Source organism: Monodelphis domestica, chromosome 3, assembly GCF_027887165.1.
Source record: "Monodelphis domestica isolate mMonDom1 chromosome 3, mMonDom1.pri, whole genome shotgun sequence".
Classification (NCBI taxonomy): domain Eukaryota; kingdom Metazoa; phylum Chordata; class Mammalia; order Didelphimorphia; family Didelphidae; genus Monodelphis; species Monodelphis domestica.
The window spans coordinates 21,971,580-21,993,145 of record NC_077229.1 but is presented as its reverse complement, the minus strand read 5'-3'; positions in this window follow the sequence as shown (position 1 = coordinate 21,993,145).

Genomic DNA, 21,566 nt, shown 5'->3' with positions numbered 1-21,566 from the left:
AGAGCAGTAAGGGCCAGGCAATGGGGGTTAAGTAACTTGTCTAGAGTCATACAGCTAGGAAGTGTCTCAGGCTAGATTTGAATCCAGAACCTCTTGTCTCTAGGCTCGACTCTCCACTGAGCCACCTACTTGCCCCCTGTCCTTTCTTTTCCAAGAGGACCAATGACATTGTGGATGATGTCTTGACTTGCTATGAACTGGATTTAAGTGAGGCAGAGTTGCACAAAGTCATCCTCCTCCCTCTCTCTTCAAGTCATTGAAGTCCCACAGCAAGACAAAAGTCTACATGGACTGGTGATGACCTGGGATGCAGTGGATGACTTTGCCCCTTCAGTGTCTGACCAAGTTCTAAGTCCTCCACAGCTCTTGCTTCCGTCTCCTTTATGGCCATTGGAACAAATTGTTCTCAGCTACTTATTCCACTGGGGAAAGTCTTCACATGCTTGGGATATTTGCCCCCAGATGGCTGATGGGTTTGAGACTTGTCAGTTACTCTCAAAAAGAAGACTTGTCCATCTGACTGAGCAGTTTTCCTGGGATGTGGCCACTGCACATGCTACAGCTTCTTGGAGCCACAGGTGAGATCTGGGTGATAGGTGGACACCAGTAGTGGATAAGCAGCCTGGAAAAGAGCTCAGGAAGCCCTCATACTGGAGGTGTTAGTTGCCCACACACAGCCCATAGATCCCAGATGATTGCAATAACCTAATTGGGCTCTCTGGCTCAACTCTTTTCCCTTTTCAATTCATCCATATAACCAACAAATTGGTCTTTTACATACAGGACCAGAGTTTTAGAGCTAGTATCTTAAGAGGCCCTCTAGTCCAACTCTTCCATTTTTCAGGGAGGAAATTGAGGCCAGAAAAGATAAACGACTTGCCCAAAGTAACTCAGGTGGTCTTTTTTTCCTTTTTTTCTCCCAATTTTCTTCTTTTAATTATGAATTTGACAAATATCAACAAATATGAATATTTCAAACATATAAAGAACATTTTTTAAAAGGATAAAATATGAAACTACAAATCCCTATTATAACCAGATTATTTCTTTTTAAAAAGCAGATATTCTGGAAATATGCTTATATGATAGCAAATGTATAACCAATATTAAATTGCTGTCTCAGGAAGGAGGAAAGGGTGGGGGGAGAGAGAATTTGGAACTCAAAATGTTAGGAAAGAAATACCCCAAATTGTTTTTACATATAATTGGGAAAGAACAAAACATTACAGAAAAGTTAAAAAAAAGATATCTCTTCACTTCCTTCCTTCCTTCCTTCCTTCCTTCCTTCTTCTTCTTCTTCTTCTTCTTCTTCCTTCCTTCCTTCCTTCCTTCCTTCCTTCCTTCCTTCCTTCCTTCCTTCCTTCCTTCCTTCCTTCCTTCCTTCCTTCCTTTCTTTCTTTCTTTCTTTCTTTCTTTCTTTCTTTCTTTCTTTCTTTCTTTCTTTCTTTCTTTCTTTCTTTCTTTCTTTCTTTCTTTCTTTCTTTCTTTCTTCCTTTCTTCCTTTCTTCCTTTCTTCCTTTCTTCCTTTCTTCCTTTCTTCCTTTCTTCCTTCCTTCCTTCCTTCCTTCCTTCCTTCCTTCCTTCCTTCCTTTCTTTCTTTCTTTCTTTCTTTCTTTCTTTCTTTCTTTCTTTCTTTCTTTCTTTCTTTCTTTCTTTCTTTCTTTCTTTCTTTCTTTCTTTCTTTCTTTCTTTCTTTCTTTCTTTCTTTCTTTCTTTCTTTCTTTCTTTCTTTCTTTCTTTCTTTCCTACCTTCCTTTTTCCCTTTCCCTTTCTCTCTCTCAAGATCTCTGTCATTTTAGAATTTTGCATGGGTCTGACTTCATCTCTTCTCTTTTCAAGAAGCTTCAGCTAGAGCATAAGACTCAGGGTTGTTATGCCATATGAAGAACATATGGCATAACATGTAAAATTCCCTACAAACCTACTATGTGACAGTTATTATTATTACTATTGTTGTTCCATTCATTACATCGACTTTTCCAAATTTTTCATCCTTTCTCAACCTCCCATGGCTTTTCTTCTCTTTACTCTCTCAACTGAGATCTTTGCTTAATATTTCACTGAAAAGATTGAAGTCATTCATTAAGAGCTACCTCTCCTTAGAGGAGATAGCCCAGTAGATAGAACACGAGGCTCCAAGTCATGGAGTTCTGAGTTCAAAACCTGCCTCAAGAACTTAATATATGTGTAACTCTGAGAAAGTCACTTAACCTCAGTTTCCTCAACTGTAAATAAGGGCACCTACCTTGCAGGGTGGTTGTTAGGAACAAATAAGATCATATTGGCAAAAATACTTGGTAAAATGCCTGGTACAAAGTAGGCTCCATTTAAATACTTTCTTCTTTCTTCCTCCTCTCCTCACTTCATCCACATGCCCTCTGCTGCTAGTTCCTCCTTCATCACTGAGGCAAGTAATAAGGTGGGCATTCTACTTGCCTAGGTTAACCCTTCTACTGTACAAGCAATTCCATTCCATCTCATCTTCTCCAGAACATTGACCTCTCTTCCATCCCCATAGTCTCACTCATCTCCTGTCTCTTCTTGTCTCCAGACTGTTTCCCTCCTGCTTACAAACATGTCTACTTCTCCTCCGTCCTCAGAAAGCCTCCCTTGTTCCATCTGTCCATCCCTGATAGCTCTTATCTAATACTTCTTTTCCTATTTGTGGTTAAACTTCTTGAGAAGGCAGGTAGGTGCCTCCACTTCCTTTTCTCTTCTTTCCTTCTTAACTCTGCAGCCTGCTTTCTCACTCTAGCCTGACTTCTCATCATTCAAGTGAAATGGCTGTCTCCTAGGTTTCCAGTGATCTCTTCTTAATTGCCAAATCTAATGGCCTTTTCTCAGTCCTTGTTCTTCTCTACCTCTCTGCAGCATTTGGCATTGCTTATCACCTTCTCCCTAACACTCTCTTCTCTCTAGGCTTTCATGACATCACTCTCTCCTGATTGTCTTCCTTTCTGACAGCTTCTTCTCTGTCTCCTTTGGGGGATTAATGTCATACCTTCTAACAGTGTGGGTTCCACAACACTTTGTCCTGGGCCCTCTTCTCTACTCCCTCTAGACTATTTTTCTTGGTAATCCTGTTAGTTCCATAGTTTTGACAACCATCCTTATGCAGATGATTTTCAGATTTACTTGAAGTTGTTTTTCCCCCCAGAAACATCTGAGATACTAAGCAAAGAATGACAATGAAAATGGTATTAAGACTGGAAATTAACACTTGTACAATAATATAATTTTTAATAATAAAATTCAACTTAAATTTATTTTCACTTCTGAATTCTCTCCTTCTCACTTCCCTTTTTCTCACCTGTCTCTTTTGTATTGAGAAAGCAAGAAAAACAAAACTCATTACAAGCACATACAGACAAGCAAAAGAAATTCTTCCATTGGTCATACCAAAAAAAATTCTCCTCTAAATCCATTGGCTCACTATCTGGAAGTAGGTGGAATCATCATGAGTCCTCTGGAATTATAGATACTCATTGTCTAGATCAGAACTCTGAGGACTTTAAAGTTGTCTTTACAACACTGCTTTTTATTGTATAAATTAGTCTTTTAATCCTTTTAAATTTTATTTTGCATCCATTTTTATTGGTTCTCCCAGGTTTCCCCTGAAACCATCTCCTTCATCATTTCTTATAGCACAGTAGTACTCCATCACATTCATATGCAATAACTTGTTTAGCCATTCCCTGAATGATGGGCAACCTGCCCTTAGTTTCTAATTCTTTGCCATCATAAAAAGAACAACAATAAATATTTTGGTATATATAGGTCCTTTCCCTCTTTCTTTGATTTCCTTGGGGGTGTGGACTTATAAGTGGCATTGTTGGGTCAAAGGATATTCATAGTTTAATAGTTTTTGCGGACATGGTTCTAAATTGTCCTCCAAAAACAAGGGGCTGCCCTTTGATTGGAGAATGACTGAACAAATTGTGGTATCTGTTGGTGATGGAATACTATTGTGCTGTAAGGAATAATGAACTGGAAGAACTCCATGTGAACTGGAATGACCTCAATGAACTGATGCAGAGTGAAAGGAGCAGAACCAGGAAAACATTGTACAGAGACACTGATAAATTGTGGTACAACCGAATGTAATGGACTTCTCTACTAGCAGCAATGAAATGACCCAGGACAATTCTGAGGGACTTATGAGAAGGGATACTATTCCCATTCAGAGAAAGAACTGTGGGAGTAGAAACACAGAAGAAAAACAACTGCTTGATCACATGGTTCGATAGGGATATGACTGGGGATTTAGACTCTAAACATCCTAATGCAAATATTAATAATATGGAAATAGGTCTTGATCAGTGACACATGTAAAACCCAGTGGAACTGTGCATTGGCTATGGGAAGGGTGCAGGAGGAGGGGATGGAAAAAACATGAATCATGTAGCCATGGAAAAATATTCTAAATTAATTAATTAAATAAAATGTGTCAAATCTAATAAATAAACAAATTCTCCAAAATGGCTAGACCATTTCATAACCCCACCAATGGCATTTTGTTGTAACTATTTTCCTACACTTTCTCCAGAGTTTCTCATTTTCCTTTTATATTTTTTCATCTCGGTCAACCTAATGTGTGTCAGGTGGAACCACAGAGTTGTTCTAATTTGTATTTCTCCAATTATTAGTGATGTAGAGCAACTTTATATCACCATTAATTGCTTGGATTTCTTCCTCTTCAAACTGCCTGTTCATATCTGTAGACCATTTGTTAACTAGGGGATGGATGTTTCTCTTATAAATTTGATTCAGTTTCCTATATGTCTTAGAAATTATAGTAAAGGGGGAAGCTAAGTGGCTCAGTGGATAAACTGCCAGACTTGGAGATGGGAGGTTCTGGGTTCAAATCTATCCTCAGATACTTCCTAGCTATGTGACCCTGGGCTAGTCCTTACCACTCTTCTGTCTTGGAACAGATACTAAGACAGAAGAAAAAGGTTTTAAAAAAGAAATGATGGCAAAGAAAAACTTACTACAAAGATTTTTTACTAGTTCCTACTTTTCTCCTAATTTTAGCTGCATTGGTTTTGTTTGTGCAAAATCTTTTCAATTTTATGTAATCAAAATGATCTATTTTGTACTCTGTGAGCCTCTCTGTCTTTTATTTGGTCATGAACTCTTTCCTGATCCATATATCTAACAGGTAGTTTCTTCCATGCTTCCATAATTTGCTTCTGATGTCACCCATTATATCTAAATCATGTACCCATTTGGAACTTATCTTGGAATGTGGTATGATGTTGGCCTATACCTAGTTTCCTTTCTAAGCTTCTTACATAACACTCCATTCCACAGACTACATTCAAGCCATACTGACCTCATTGCTGTTCCTCAAACTCAATCTTCTAATTCTCATCTTCCTGCCTTTGCACTGTATGTTTCCCATGCCTGGTTTCTTTCTCCCCCCTCACTTGTACCTCATTGCTTCCCTGGCTTTGTTCAAGATCCAGCTCAAATCCCACTTCCCACTCCCAGACATGCAGAGAGAGATGGAACTGAAAGACATTGGCAACAAGGGGTGAGACAGAGTGAGGAATCCCAGATGGCTCCTAGGTTGGAAGCATGAGGGGTTAAGAGAAGGGCAGTGCCATCCTTGACAGTTGTAAGGGTTAAATGGTAGGAGTTTGACAAAAGTGAGGAGAACAGTTTGATAAAACACTTTGTTTAATTTGAGTAGTACAAATAGGAATAGAAAGGAGGAAAGAGAGATTATTCTAATACCCTATGACTAAATTCCTAATACTAACTAAAATTTCTAAAACCCCACTTCTAACTGTCTTCTGAGGACAGGTGCTTCTTGCTTAGCCAGACCTGGCCTATCTAACCTACACTACCTAAAATCACTAACTACCTATCTTCCTAATTAAACAGACATTCATCACCACAAACTCCTTAAATCAGGTTTGTCCTCCAACTGTTAGTATTTAACTGCCAATAGTAGAGACTAAGAGACAGACCTCCTGTGCTCAAAAGATCCAGAGGCAAAAGACCCCGACTTTCACCTGATTCCTTCCTTATCCCCCTGTCTCTTAGGTAATGGAATCTTCAGCTCTGGCACACAGATTCCTGTTAGCTCTGCTCTACCTAGAAATCCCCCTCTCCTGCCTCTTAAAGAGACAGAGGAAGAGATTAAGAAAATCCCTTTAACACAGTAATAGGGAAGGTAGGAGGTAGGAGGTTTAGGGGAAAGATAATGAGCTCTGGTTTAGACATAGTGAGGGTAAAATGTCTACTGGACATCCACTTGAAGATATTTGAAAGGTAGCTGGAGATGTGAGATGAGAGGAAAAAAGAGAAGTTAGGGCAAGAGATGTAGAATTGGGAATCATCAGAACAGACATGAGGGTTAAATATGTGCAAGCTGATGGTATCATCAAGTGGAGTAGTCTAGAGGGAGGAGAGAAGACTCAAGAATGACGAGAATCATGTTTCCTCTTTATCTACACTTATTCAATTGCTTTCTCTAGTACTATTGCTATAGTTAGCATTTTTAGCACTATATTGAATAGTAATGGTGATAATGCACATCCTTGCTTCACCTTTGATCTTATCAGAAAGGCTTTTAGCTTATTTCCATTACAGATAATGCTGGCTCTTGCTTTTAGATAGATAGTTATCATTTTAAGGAAACTTCCATTTATTCCTATACTTAAAAAAAATTCCTTATCTTCTGCCCTAGTGCCAATTCTAAAACAGAAAAACATTAATGGCAAGGCAAGGTTAAGTGACTTGCCCAGGGTCATACAGGTAGCAAGTATCTAAGGCTAGATTTAAACTGTGATTGCTTCCCCTATTGCTTTACTTTCTTTAATTTTTTAAAATTAAAACTCTTACCTTCTGCCTTACTGTGTATTGATTCTAAGGCAGAAGAACAGTAAGGACAAGGCAATGGGGTTAAGTGACTTGCTCAGGGTCACACGCTTAGGAAGTATCTGATGTCAAATTTGAACCCAGGACCTTCTGTCTCTGGGTCTGGTTCTCAATCCACTGAACCATCTAGCTGCCCCCTTCTAATATTTTAAACAGGAATGGGCTTTGTGTAGCTATGCTATCACTCTATTCTCTCCTAATAAAGCTTGTTCCCTTAGCATTGTCAGTCTGAGCAGTCAGTTCTTTGGAGGAGACCCTCATTTCACCCATCAAACCTGCTGCACCACCAAGCTGCCCCCCACATTCACGTTTAATGCATCAATCCATCAGGTGATCCATAACCAAACATTTATTAAGTGTCTTCTGTATGCTAGGGGAGAAGAAGTAGTGTTGTAATGGATGGAGATGTAGGCTGGGAGTCAGGAAGACCTGAATTCAAGACCTCCTGCCTCTGAGTCACCTTAGACAAGTAATTGATGTTCAGTGTTTAAAATTGTAGGGCAGATGTTCATCTCTATTGGTAGCTAATACTTCCTCACTCAGAATTCCCGATCCCAGGGAAATCTCATCTCCATTCCCAAATCCAAAATATGCCAAGCTCTGTGTTGGGCCCTGGGGATACCTAGTCCTCCTTAACCTGAGGGCCTTCCCTCTGGGACCATCCCCAATTTGTCCCACTGTAATAGGAAAAGGACATTTGCAAAAGGACTGTGCAATGCAAACTTTCAAGTGATTGACAGGAACATGTGACAGAGAGTCACATGGGAGCCTAAGGGTCAAGATCTGGGTAAAGATTCTAAGGTCCCAACAGAAACTTCACTTCTCTTCTGAAGGACCTTGGATTGGAAGTTTGACATCAGGTTTGTGGCTTTTTGTGATACCAGGTGAAGAGAGAAGAATCCTGCTTGGACTGGCTGCTAGCAGCTAGAAGAGAGGACTAAAGACTCACTTCCCCACTGGACCTGATTTGGACAGTTTTCATCTGAAGATTCTGGCCCATTGACTGGACTCCATTTGTGAGATTTTGTGTTGGGGAAACTTAATGTTTTTTCGCTTAGAAAGTTAGGTTAAGACAGGTTTATAGAAATTAGGGTTTAAGATTAATTGTAATAAATTTCCTTATCCTTTCCCTCCTCCCTTTCCCAAAAACAAACCTGATTTTTATATGTTTCCTTTGTTCTTGTTCTTTCCCCTAACAAAATCTCATTAGTACAGTTTTGGCAAGCCAGCCAGGTTTATTGTATGTTCATTGTATGTTTATAATATTGACTAACTCTAGTAAAGTAGCCATAGGGAGTTCAGTTTGAGCCAACATTCCAAACCATCTCTGAGCTGCCAAATAGAATTCTGAGGGCTTGGCTTTCCCGGGGGGGGGGGGGGGTTATTTGGACTTCATCACATACTTATGGCAGCCATCTTGGAGCAGCCATCTTAGAAAAAGTTTTTTTAATTTGAAAAATTGTAACATCTTATTCATTGTATGTATAAAGAACATTGTAATAATATTGTTTTCAATTCTACTGTACCAATAGATGCTAACATGTCATCAGGCATGTTAAGTAATATGTTAATTTTGTTCTGTGATTATATAATGTGTATCCCTTATGCTATATTTATAATTTCCCCTAATTTTTGTCTTTCTTTATTTCAAATGGACTGTATGAAGCCTGTAATGGGCATTAAGTTATGTGATGTAATGGCCTATGTTCTCCTAATTGTTATTTGTGGGCATGTTTTGTGTTTCTTTGTATGTTTGTGGAAATCGGCTAAAAGATCTAGTTGCTTGGTTTAAAAGGGATTCTGATTTGAAAATTATGGTCATGCACATGGAACAACAATTGGATACAATGGAACACTTTATGAATAGCATTATTATAAACCTGGGATGTGGAAATGATAATAGCAATATAAGCAATAATGGGAAAATGTTAAATAGGTTGGAGCAGGAAGAAGCAGCAGAAATAGTGAATTTTTGTCACCTCAGAGATTTGCCAGTGGTTACAAAGAATGAGGTGCATAAAGTTAGAACACACAAAAGATTTTCCCCAGAGGACCTTGAGTCTATTAAAAGGAGAACCCCAAATTTTAGTGATGAGCCCAATAGTTATTAAGGAGATGAGTAGGGCAATTGAATTATGTGATACTGATTTTAATGATTTTGCTCTCCTAATAAAAGAGGTCCTAACTAAGAGAGAGAGAAATAAGTTTATAGAAGATACAAGATCAGACCCTCTGTTACAATCATGGCCAGAGAATTTGAAGCTGGATACTACAGACAACGGGGTATATGATATGTTTATTAAAGTGAGGGACACAATACTGGAGGTTATGGGGAGATATACAAAGAGGTCCAATGCTTGGTCCAAATTTGAGGCCATAAAGCAAAAAGTGTCTGAAGCACCTGCAGTTTTCCTGGAAAGGATAACCGAGGCAGCTGAAACTATTGTGAATGGACACACTTGAAGAAGGCACCATTGCCCACATCAAGCGTATATTTGTGAAAAATGCAGTTCCAGGGATCAGACAATTCTTTAAGTCAAATTACCCAGATTTTGAAGAGCTTGACGAGAAAGGCTACTTATTTAACAAATGATCCAGAAGAAAAAGCTGATGATAGAGATTCCATTGTTGAATATTTGAAAAGAAAATTAAGGGAAACTGAATTGAAAGCAAAGTGAAATTAAGGAAGTAAAGGCAGTGGCTGCTTTGAGATCTGTGCAGCCAAAATATAATAATACCTATAGGCCTAGTGAAAAGAGATCAGGTCCTAGGCGCTGTTTCCTTTGTGATCAGGTTGAACATCTATACAGAGACTGCAGATCCAGAAATCAAGTCAGAAGGCAAATTAATAGGAATAATGGTTTTAATAGACAATACAATAATTGGAATAATAACAACATATGTAATAACAATAATAATAATCAAACTAGATATGTTAATTAATGCCAAAATGTCTGTTGCCAGGGCTAGCAAGCACCAAATCTAGATACTATGCAATCATGGGTAAATTCTGGAGCTAGACCAAAGTACAGCCAAGTAGTAAAAGATGATCAGAACAAGAGTGCAAGTGCCTTATGAAGGTTTCCCCTAAGACATATGAAAATGAATCAAGAAATGAGTGTGGTATAAATGAAAATGAGTTGAGGATAAATGAAATTGGGAGTAATAAAAATAAAATAGATGTTGATACACATGAATTAATTGAATTAAAGGAGGATATAATTGGTATGAATAATTGTACAGAGAAAGAACATTGTAATATAAATTTAATAGAAAATCCTAATGAATATAGAATAAGAGAAATTAATGAAGACTATAAACTAAATAATAATAATGAAATTATAAATGAGAACAATGATACTAAGATGGAGAATTTAAGGGCCAATGGGAGTTATATAAAAGCTGATGATACAAAATCCTGGGAAAGTCATGTAATTCAAACAGATGTTGACTTGAATGGATAGGAAATGACTGAGCTGTGTACTGATGTTACTGTGCTTGCATCATTCTTGAAACCTTCCAACCTCCAAGTAGCACTGAACCCTATGTTTCTTTAACTATAGAAGATCAGATATATGATCTTTTGGTGGATACTGGAGCCAGTAAATCAGTTTTGCAAAGTCTTCCTAAAGATTGTAAAGCTGTTGGTACTATGGAAGTGATTGGAGCTCCTGGAAAACCAGAGAGAACAGCAAAATTACAACCTAAAATTATAACTTTAGGACCTTTATCTATGGAACATGCATTTCTTTGTATGCCAGAATGTCCAATGAACCTTCTCGGGAGGGACTTGCTTTGTAAATTATGAGCAATGATTCAATGTACTGACACTGGGGATATATCATTAGAACTCCCAGAAGAATCTCTAAACCACTGCTGTTCTTAGATTTAGTCAGTGTAGAGAATGAGTTGGATTCCATCTATCCTATACCTGAGGATATACCAGAAGACTTATGGTCAAAGTCTTCCACAGATGTAGGCCTATTGGAATTAGCTACTCCAATAACAGTGAGAACCAAGGAAGGACCAGTTCCTTGTGTTCCTCAATACCCTTTGAGTAAAGAAGTTATAGATGGGATAAGACCTATCATTGAGTCCCTAATTCAACAAGGGATCACAATACTGTGCTTCTCAGAATACAATAAGCCCATACTTCCAATAAAAAAGCAAAAGCTCGATCAAGATGGCAGAATTGTCTACAGATTCATCTAGGATTTGAGAGCTGTAAATGATTATGTAATAAAGACACATCCTATAGTACCAAGCCCAGCTGCTATAATCTCATCCATTCCAAGTCAAGCAAGGTATTTCACTGTGGTAGATTTTTGTTCAGCGTCTTTTTTGATTCCAATTCGTGAGGATTCTCAAAAGATCTTTGCTTTCATATGGAAGAAAACACAATGGACCTGGACTCGTCTTTCACAAGGGTATTGCGATATTCTGAATCGATTCTCAAAAATTTTGAATAGAGACCTTAAAACAATAACATTCAAAGAGAGTAAAATAGTATATTTTGTTGATGATATCCTCCTAGCGTCTCCATCTGCTAAAGTGTGTTTAAGAGATACAAGATTCTTTGGATTGAATTATATAAATGTGGACATAAAATCTCTAAGGCAAAACTTCAGTGGGTATTGCCTCTCGTCGAATATCTTGGTTTTGTGTTATTAGAGGTTCAGAAAAAAATAGCTGATATCCAGAAACTGAGTGCACCTAAGTCCAACTAGCAACTCAGATCTGTTCTTGGAAAAACTGGTTTCTGTAGGCAATGGATATCTGGGTACAGTGAAATTACTAAATGTTTAATAGACCTAACCAGGAATACAGAACCAGAACCTCTGAAACTCAAACCTGAACATTTGCAAGCCTTAAGTAAGCTTACAGAAGTGATTTTATCGCCACCAGCTCTTGGAATCCCAAACTATACTAAACCTTTTCAATTATTTGTGAATGAGACCAAAGGAATTGCATCTGGTGTACTGACACAGACTTTAGCACAAAGTTATCTTCCAATTGGATACTATACTAGATCCAATTTCTGAGGTAAAGTTCCTTGTTTAAGGGGTGTAGCTGCTGCAGATGTTAGTTCAGAAGTCATCAGATTTAATTTTGGGATGTCCATTGACTGTATACTGTTCACATCAAATAGAAGCACTAATAAGGAAATTTTGTACTCAAACTTATTCTGACCAACGAATATCTACGTATGAGATTATACTTCTAGGTAATGAAAACACTGAGTTGAAAAGATGTATTAAATCCAGCTACACTTCTTCCTGATTTGTCAAAGAACAATGAACCATCACATGAATGTGTAGAAGTAGTAGATCTAGTGAATATGCTGAGAATGGATTTAAAAGACACTCCAATCGAAAATCCAGATTTGGTTTTATTCACAGATGGTTATTCATATTTGTGTAATGGAATTTGATGTACAGGTGCTGTAGTTGTCATAGAATTTGAGACACTGTGTTATGGATCATTGCCTAGTAACATTAGTGCTCAATATGCACAGTTGGTTGCTTTAAAACAAGCATGTCTTCTGGCTGGTGATAAAAGGGCAAATGTGTATACAGACTCCCGTTAAGCTTTTTCAGTTTGTCATGCTATAGGAAAGATCTGAAAACAACGAGGTTTTGTTACTGCATCAGGAAAACCAATTGCTCATGCAGAAATAATAACCAAGTTAACAGAAGTCGAAATGGCTAGTGGCAATCCATTGTAGAATTGTAGATTCTACATTGTAGATACTTATGGCAGAGACTCAATTGCTAAAGCAAATCATAGAACTGATATAACTGTGAAATTTGCATCCAGAAATGCTCTGGTGTATGTCATGAACTTATCAACTATAGAATCTGATGATCTAGAAAAAGCTTATGTAGACTCAGAAATACAAAAATGAAAGGAGAAGTTTGGAGCAAGAAAAGAACATGGCATATGGCTAGCAGATACTGGAAAGCCACTGTTACCAAAAGACCTGTATACTTATTTGTGTCAAGCCATTCACACAAAAGGTCATTTTGGTACTCAAGCTGTAATTGACACTGTAAAGAGACAATGGGTAGCTCCTAAAATAAGTACTGTAGCAAATAACATCTGCTCAAGCTGTTCTGTTTGCTAAAAATTCAATCAAGGGGCATTCAGACAGAAAGGTTTAGGTGATAGACCTTTAGCCATTTGGGAGTCCATTTGAGAGTCTGCAGATTGATTACATCAGCATGCCAAAAGCTGGAAGATACAAGTTTTGCTTGATAATTGTTGACAGATTAACCAAATGGCCTGAAGCTTTTCCATTTGGAGTACCACTAACCATAGACTTTGATAAGGGATTGCATTTTACTCAAGACATCCTGAAAAGAGTCTATGAGAATCTAGGAATAACACCAAAATATCATGTTCCTTATCATCCACAAAGTTCAGGGCAAGTGGAGCATGTAAATAAGGAACAAAAGACTATGATGGGGGAAGATCCGTGCTGAAACTCATTTCAAATGGCTAGAGATTCTTCTCATAGCTTTGTTTTGCCTACATATGAGACCAAGAGCATATTTACATATATCATCCTATGAAATGCTCTTTGGACATGCTTCACTACAGACAAAACTTGTAAGACTATCTATATCTCTCTCTTAGGAAGAGATTGTCAACTTGCTTCTTTCTTAAGTGATTTACAACAAAGACTAAAAGAATTATATGATATGAGAGTATTAATTCAAACTGGTCCTTTGGATTATTCTCTTCATAATTACAAACCAGGAGATATAAAATATGTCAAAAATTTTGCTAAAACACCAGCAACACAAGAAAGTTGGTTAGGTCCTTACACTATTGTGTTAGTCTCTCTATCTTTAGTAAAAGTTTTGGGTAGAGTATCATTGTTCACATAAAATTAGCACATGGTATTAATAATGAAAATGTACAAATTCATTGAAGATAAAGAAAATGAAGATGAGATTGCAGAAAATTTGAATCATCAGTCAAATTGAGACTGCAGTCAAAAAGATCAGTAAGGAGAGGACCATTCCTGTGGAAGAGGATAGAAGAGGACAATGCAGGAGAAAAGAAGAATTCAGGAATTAATGGACAGTGTTAAAAGACTGAAAATTTATAAGTTTAAAAGACTTTGAGAAATTTACAATGAAGAGGATTACAGGATAAATGGACTAATGAATTAATACTTTGGGGTAATATTATAGTACAAAATAACATAGTATTTATTTACATACAAACACAAATTTATTTACTATTATGGAATTGCAGAAGAATAAGTACTCAAGAAGGAGGAGAGAGAAGAGAAAGAAAGATCAGAAGTAGGGGTAAGTATGTTGCAAGTAACAGTAACATAAAACTAATATAACAGTAACACTGACATTAAAATAGCAAAACAACATGACATAGAAAAATAACAACATAACAAAACAGAAACATGGTTAGGTTACATTGAATCACTACCTAAATGAGTGAAACAATGTATAGTTAGGTACTAACAGTGTTATAATTAGGTATAGATAAGTTAGTTACTAACAAAATATAGTTAGATACTTAGATTTAGTTTAAGTATAGAAATCTAGTTAGACAGAAGTATTTAAAGATAGGGATTAGTTAGGTAGGATTAAGGAAAATAAGATAAGAAAATCAGATACTGACTTGCACTACATCATACATTACACAACACAAACAACATATGACATGACATATCAAACAAAATTGTAAACAAATATGTAAATATGTGTAAATAGGATTGTAAATTAATTGTATTATAGTGTATATAGACATGTAAAATGTGTGTGAATTAAGTGTGCACATGTATAACATACATGTATGTAGTATATGTATGTACTGCACACATATATATAAATTATGTAATTAGCTCACTTACATCTATTGTTACATGTATTTGCATAAGTGAGTTTAATGTTTGATTTGATTTTCAGTGTAAAACTTATGCAATGCTGTGTTTATTGTAATTTAAAAAAATCCTTGGGGGCAGCTGGGTAGCTCAGTGGATTGAGAACCAGGCCTAGAGACGGGAGGTCCTAGGTTCAAATCTGGCCTCAGCCACTTTCTAGCTGTGTGACCCTGGGCATGTCACTTGACCCCCATTGCCTAGCCCTTACCACTCTTCTGCCTTGGAGCCAATACACAATATTGACTCCAAGACGGAAGGTAAGGATTTAAAACATTTTTTTCCTCTAAGTTTAATGTTAATGCACTGTAATAATAGTACAATTTTCTGTATTAGCTGATAAGAGAATTTTGAGTTTGATGTTTGCAGGGAAGTTATGTTCATCTTTTGTTTGATGTTATTTGCTGTTTTGTTTTTGCTTCTGTTTGACATTTGTACTTGTTCATTATTTAATCCTTTTCCTTTTTCCTTGTTAAATTCCCTAGAATAGGTTAGCATTGGTTAGAGTAAGATAATTGAGTGTAGGTTGTTTTTTATTTTGGGTAGATTTCTTAGTTTAGGTAATTGGTAAGTATTTTAGATCATGCACAAATACAAAAATCAGGTTTCCAACACGATTTTTGTTTTGTGCAAAAGGGGGGAATGCACAAAAGGACTGTGCAATGCAAACTTTCAAGTGATTGACAGGGGCATGTGACAAAGAGTCACATGGGAGCCTAAGGGTCAAGATCTGGGTAAAGATTCTAAGGTCCCAACAGAAGCTTCACTTCTCTTCTGAAGGACCTTGGATTGGAAGTTTGACATCAGGTTTGTGGCTTTTTGTGATACCAGGTGAAGAGAGAAGAATCCTGCTTGGACTGGCTGCTAGCAGCTAAAAGAGAGGACTAAACACTCACTTCCCCACTGGACCTGATTTGGACAGTTTTCATCTGAAGATTCTGGCCCATTGACTGGACTCCATTTGTGAGATTTTGTGTTGGGGAAACAATGTTTTTTAGCTTAGAAAGTTAGGTTAAGACAGGTTTCTAGAAATTAGGGTTTAAGATTAATTGTAATAATTCTCCTTACCCTTTCCCCAAAATAAACCTGATTTTTGTTGTTCTTTTCCCTAACATAATCTCACTACTACATCATCCATAACTTGTTTATATGGAGTTCCCTTGTTAGGCTGTGAGATTTTTTGAGGGCAGGGACTCCATATTAGATGCATTGACTGCCCTAAAGAGGGGGATAGACAACAGACAAGTAAACAGGCTAATATTGGTAGGGTTTTATTTTTAAAGCAAAACCAAAGTTTTTCAGGGTGTATCTTTGGGTCAGTGCACTCAACCTTATCTCCCGCACCTGCATCTAAAGCCCTGGCTGCAGCGAGCACCAATATTTCTTTGTATGCCAACCCTGAGCCTTTGCAGGAGCCTGAAGCCCTTTTCCCAGAATCCTTAGAGGAAAAGCTAGCATGTGCCATAGAGCACATGTAAGTAGTAAGTGTGACGGTTTACAAGAATCTCATGGAAATCAGTCATCTAGTCACACTGTGCCCAACACTGGGATGAGGTGGGTAACTGCAGTAACCAGAGTATGATGGACCAGAGAGCCTCGGGGCACTGCGCCCACCTCTGCCTCTTAGGATGGCCAATTTCCTTCAAGTTCAGCCCATGGGTCATCCCAGGAAGCCTTTGTTTTCCTTCCTAGTGGTGAGGGCTCCCTGGCCAAATGACTTGGTACATTTTTATTGTACTGAGGTCCATGAATTTGGTATATTATGATATGATATGAAAGAGAAGGCTTGAGATTTTGGAAGGAAAATGAACTTGGAAGAGCTGCGGGAGTCTACAGCAGTGAGGGATGGGCAAAAAGGAACACAGATCTTTGGAGAGAGAGGGGGAGAGAGAGCTGATTGAGGCAGCTGGAAATGAACTGCTGTCTGGGATTACCTCACCAGAGAGGTTGGCTCAGCTAATTCTCTGACCCAGTGATCTCTTTCCCTGTGATTCCTCACCCCAGATCCTCACAAGAAGACCAGCCAATTGGACAGGACTTTGAAACATAAGCTGGCCACTAGAAAAGGATTTCCATCAACCTCCTTGAACCTTGAGCTTGGCGACACTCACTGTGCAGCCAAGAAACCAGAGTTTCTTTCTCTGACCCCAAGGGGGTCAGGTGAACCAAAACCTGATCTGCCTGACTTTGGGGGGAAGAGTAGTAATTAGATAGGGACCCCTTCTCCCTCCTTCCTTCTCGAACCTCAATTTCCTACCCTCCATCTGCCCTGTTCCTTTTCTGTTTCCCTCAAATAAATTCAGAAATGGACTCAAATCTTTACTAGAGGGAAGGAAGCTTGAGGTTGAGGGGGAAAGAAGTGATATTTCTCTCCCCAGAAAGAAAGAGGCTTATTACCACAAGCCTCTTCAAACCAGATCCTTCAGAGAACCCAGGGTGGGGGAGGGGGTTGTCAGAGAGTGCTGGGGGGCGGGGGAGACATACCCAGCCTCCTTCTCTCCCTTGGCTTATCAACATCACCTTCTTGCCTAGAAGAAAAAAGACTCCATTCCCTTTTCACCCTTTCTTCCTATTTTTACCTCCTTTCTTACATATATTATATTAGTTATATTCATAAGGGGGAAAGGGGGCTATTTTTTAAAGGGTTGGATTGGATTATTTAAGAGTGGTTGCCAGGAATTTAATTAATTCCAAAGAGATTTATTTTATAATTTATTTACAAAATATAGAGAAGAATGAAGAAGGAAATCAGAAAACAGAGAGGGTAAGATATCTAGCCTAAGCACTAAGTAATTTACTCCAGCCCCCAATTAATGTGTGAAATGGGGTGTTTACACCTTTGGTGATTAAATCTAAAAAATGGGCAGATCTCCCCACTACTGTAAGTAGGGTGTTTACACTTTTGGTGATTAAGTCTAAAAATAGGCAGGGGTTACAATTTAATCTTCATATATTATATCATATCATAATAGAATAGAATATGATATGATCTGATATAATATGATATAATAATATTGTATTATATCATACCATATATTGCATTACATTGCATTATATTATATTGCATTACATTATATTAATTGTATTATACTTAATTATATAAACTTTATTTCCATATAATTAGTGCACTGCCTTGCCCTTCTTTTTGCATACTATAGATCAAGACAAGAGACTGAGGGGAACTGTTGTGATCTAGGCATTAATTCTTTATTCCTCTAATAAGACTGCACTGGTCTCGCCTTATAAACTAGTTACTTAATAAAGCAGCTGTAAAAATAAATGGAAATTTTAATATTTATTTGAAGCTTTGAAAAATCTGCTACTGAGAAGGTGTTCTTTAGGATCCACCAGACTGGTGGCGGAGGGTTCCCGGGCACAAAAAGGGGCAAAGATCTTGGTGTCCATGATACAGTGGGAGCTCTCAGATGCCAGGAAAGTTTTCTTTTCACTTTGGTGTCCCCATTGCCTAGGATGGTGCCTCCCACATAGTAAGTGAGAAATATGTGCATGTTGATTCAATCAGTTATTAAATTCTTACTAGGTGCCAAGCACCTTGCAAGCCAATGAGGATCCGGTGAAAAGAATGAAATGATCCTGACTCTCAAGGAGTTTGCAGTCTAATGGGTGAGACAACAAGCACACATATAAGATCCACAGCGTCAAGTAAATACATGGAAAGATATACAAAGTGGTTAACTATTCTGGGTAACAGTTTACCAGAAAAACGGGAAATTCTCTCTCTCTCTCTCTCTCTCTCTCTCTCTCTCTCTCTCTCTCTCTCTCTCTCTCTCTCTCTCTCTCTCTCCCTCCCTCCCTCCTCTCTGTCTTTCTTTCTCTTCTCTTCTCTTCTCTTCTCTTCTCTTCTCTTCTCTTCTCTTCTCTTCTCTTCTCTTCTCTTCTCTTCTCTTCTCTTCTCTTCTCTTCTCTCTCTTTCTGTTCTTCTCTTTTTCCTCTCTGTCTCTGTCACTTCTCTCGGTCTGTCTTTCTCTCTCTGACTCTTTCTCTCTCCTCTCTCTCTCACCAGCTTGCTCTTGCTCTTGCTCCTCTTCCCCTTCCTTTTTTCTCCTCCTCCTTTTCTCTCCCTGAAATATGTGTTTTGTTGTTGTTTAGTCTTATCCAACTCTTCATGGTCCCATGGAGTTTTCTTGGCAAAGATACAGGTATGGGCTGCCATTTCCTTCTCCAGATCAACTTACAGAGGAGAAAATTGAAGCAAACAAGGTTAAATGACTTGCCCAGGGTCCCATAGCTAGCACGCATCCGAGGTTAAATTTGAACTCAGGTCTTCCTGACTCTAGAACTGGTGCTCTATCCACTGTGCCACCTAGTAGTTATATTTGATACACACACATATACCCCTCCCCGTTATCTGATATATATGTGGGTATGTCTACATATAATGGCCTTCAGGGGTAGTATCTCTGGTATGGAGGGCTTGTTGTGCCCTCCTAGGGCAGCTCTCCAGCCTCTGACCCCCACCTGACACCCAGCTCTCACCTGTGGCTCCCAGTAGCTGCTAGCATGCGGCAGCGGCCACACCCCGGGCAATGGCTTCGACAGGCTGGCTAAACCTTGTGAGGGTAGCCATTGGGTCATTGACCCCTGGTGAACCAGGGCTTTGCTCACCCAGCATGTGAAGACAGAAGAAACCAATAAGAAGGTTCAACGGCTGAGATGGCGATGCAGCAAAGCACTGTGGAGTGCTCAGGGTGTGTTGGAGCACAAAGGACAACACAGCCATCCAATGCAGCTGAGGAAGTCTCCAGGTGTAACGACTCTTCGTGCCACTGGACCCAGGCTTCCAACGCCGAGAGAGTGGAACTGTCTCTGTGCACCGACTTTTCCACTTAAATCTCCTTCACGCACAAGTGTCTTTGTGCACACTCATTTATACACCATAGATGAAAACGCACAAAGACAATCGTCATTCTCGGTTACCGAGAGACTACTACCACCAATAGCCTTCATATATGTGTTTATATTATATATGTGTATTTAGACCCACAAACATGTATATCCTACAGGTGTGTGCATGTGTGTGTATATACAAATATACTGATTAAATCAGAGGTCAGACATATATATTATACACACACTTACATATAGGATTAAAAATATATATTATGTTCTATATATGATGTCTGATTTAAATTAGCATAGAACTTAACTATCTGAAAGTATCCTAGAAATGTTAAGTAGTTGTAGTCATGGCTGCCTAGGAAGCTATTGGGGAGAATCACCCTCTCCCAATATAAGTCAGCCCCTGCCTGTACCATATCTTAGAGAGTTGCCTGCAGTACCGGGAGGTTAAGTGGCTTGTCCAGGGTCATACAATCAGAAGGTGTCCAAGGCAAGGCACAAACCCTTGGCTCCAAGACCAGCTCTCCTCCACTATAACATACTGACTCTATGTACATATAGATGTAGATAGAAAAACGGGAGCTTCCTAAGTAGACTGGTTGCTCTGAATACATTTGATTCTGGTTGCTTAATTTTTTCAATTTCAATTTATATTTTTCAATGAACAAAAATCTACCTTCTCTTCCTATTAGCTCTCCTTTTCCAACTGGAAAAGACAGAAAAAACAAAACTCTTCTAACAAATATGTGGGCCAAACAAAACAAACCCCACATTGGCCTTGTAAAAAAAAAATTGTTCTCCCAGTTCTGCTCCCTTTGCTTTGCATCAGTTCAGAGAAATCTTTCTAGGTTTCTCTGAAACCATCGCAAGCATCATTTCTTACTGAATAATGGTATTCTATTACATCATATATCCTAATTTGTTCAGCCATTCCACAATTGATGGCTACCCCAGTGGATTCTAGTTCTTTGCCACTAAAAAAAGCTACTTTTGTGAGTCCTATTCCTTCTTGTATCTCTTGGAGTATAAGCCGAATAATGGTATCCCTTAGATAAAGGCTATGCAGAATTTAGGAACTTTGGGGCCCTAGTGCTAAATTGCTTTACAGAAAGGTGGACAGTTCTGCCAACAGAGTATTAATGTATCTGTTTTCCTGTAGCCCTTCCATAATTTGCTATTTTTGATCCAGGACAATTTTGAGGGACTTATGAGAAAGAACGCTCTCCACATCCAGAGGAAGAATTGTGGGAGCAGAAACACAGAAGAAAAACAACTACCTGATCACATGGGTTGATGGGATATGATTGAGGATGTAGACTCTAAGCGATCACCCTGGTGCAAATATCAATAATATGGAAATATGTCTTGATCAATGACACATGTAAAACCCAGTGGAATTATGGGTTGGCTACAGGCAGGGAGGAGGGGAGGGAAATAACATGAATCATGGAACCATGGAAAAATATTTTAAATTAATTAAATAAAAATAAAAAAAAGAATTTGTTATTTTCCTTTTCTGTCATCCTTGCCAAACTGATGTCTACCCTAACCCTAACCCTAACCCCTCTGGTTTCAAGATTTCTACTATGCTTCTGTGCTAATAACATTCATGTGGTTCATCATATTTGTAAACATAGAGTTTTCTTTCCTCTTCCCAGTCACCAGGTACTGTTACTATTGCTTCCCACTCTGACAGCTCTCTCGTGTATCCCGTCTCCCTGGCTCCTTGTCCATGCCCTCATCACTGCAGTTCCTTATAGGGTTGGTGTCTCTGCCTACGATGTGTTCCTTGCACACAGCACTGCACCTCCTACATGAGTATTGTCCCTGGCTGTCCTCCAGGCCTGGAATTCTCTCCCTCTCCCTTTCAACCTCTAAGCTTCCTTCAAGCCTTAGCCAAAATCCTGCC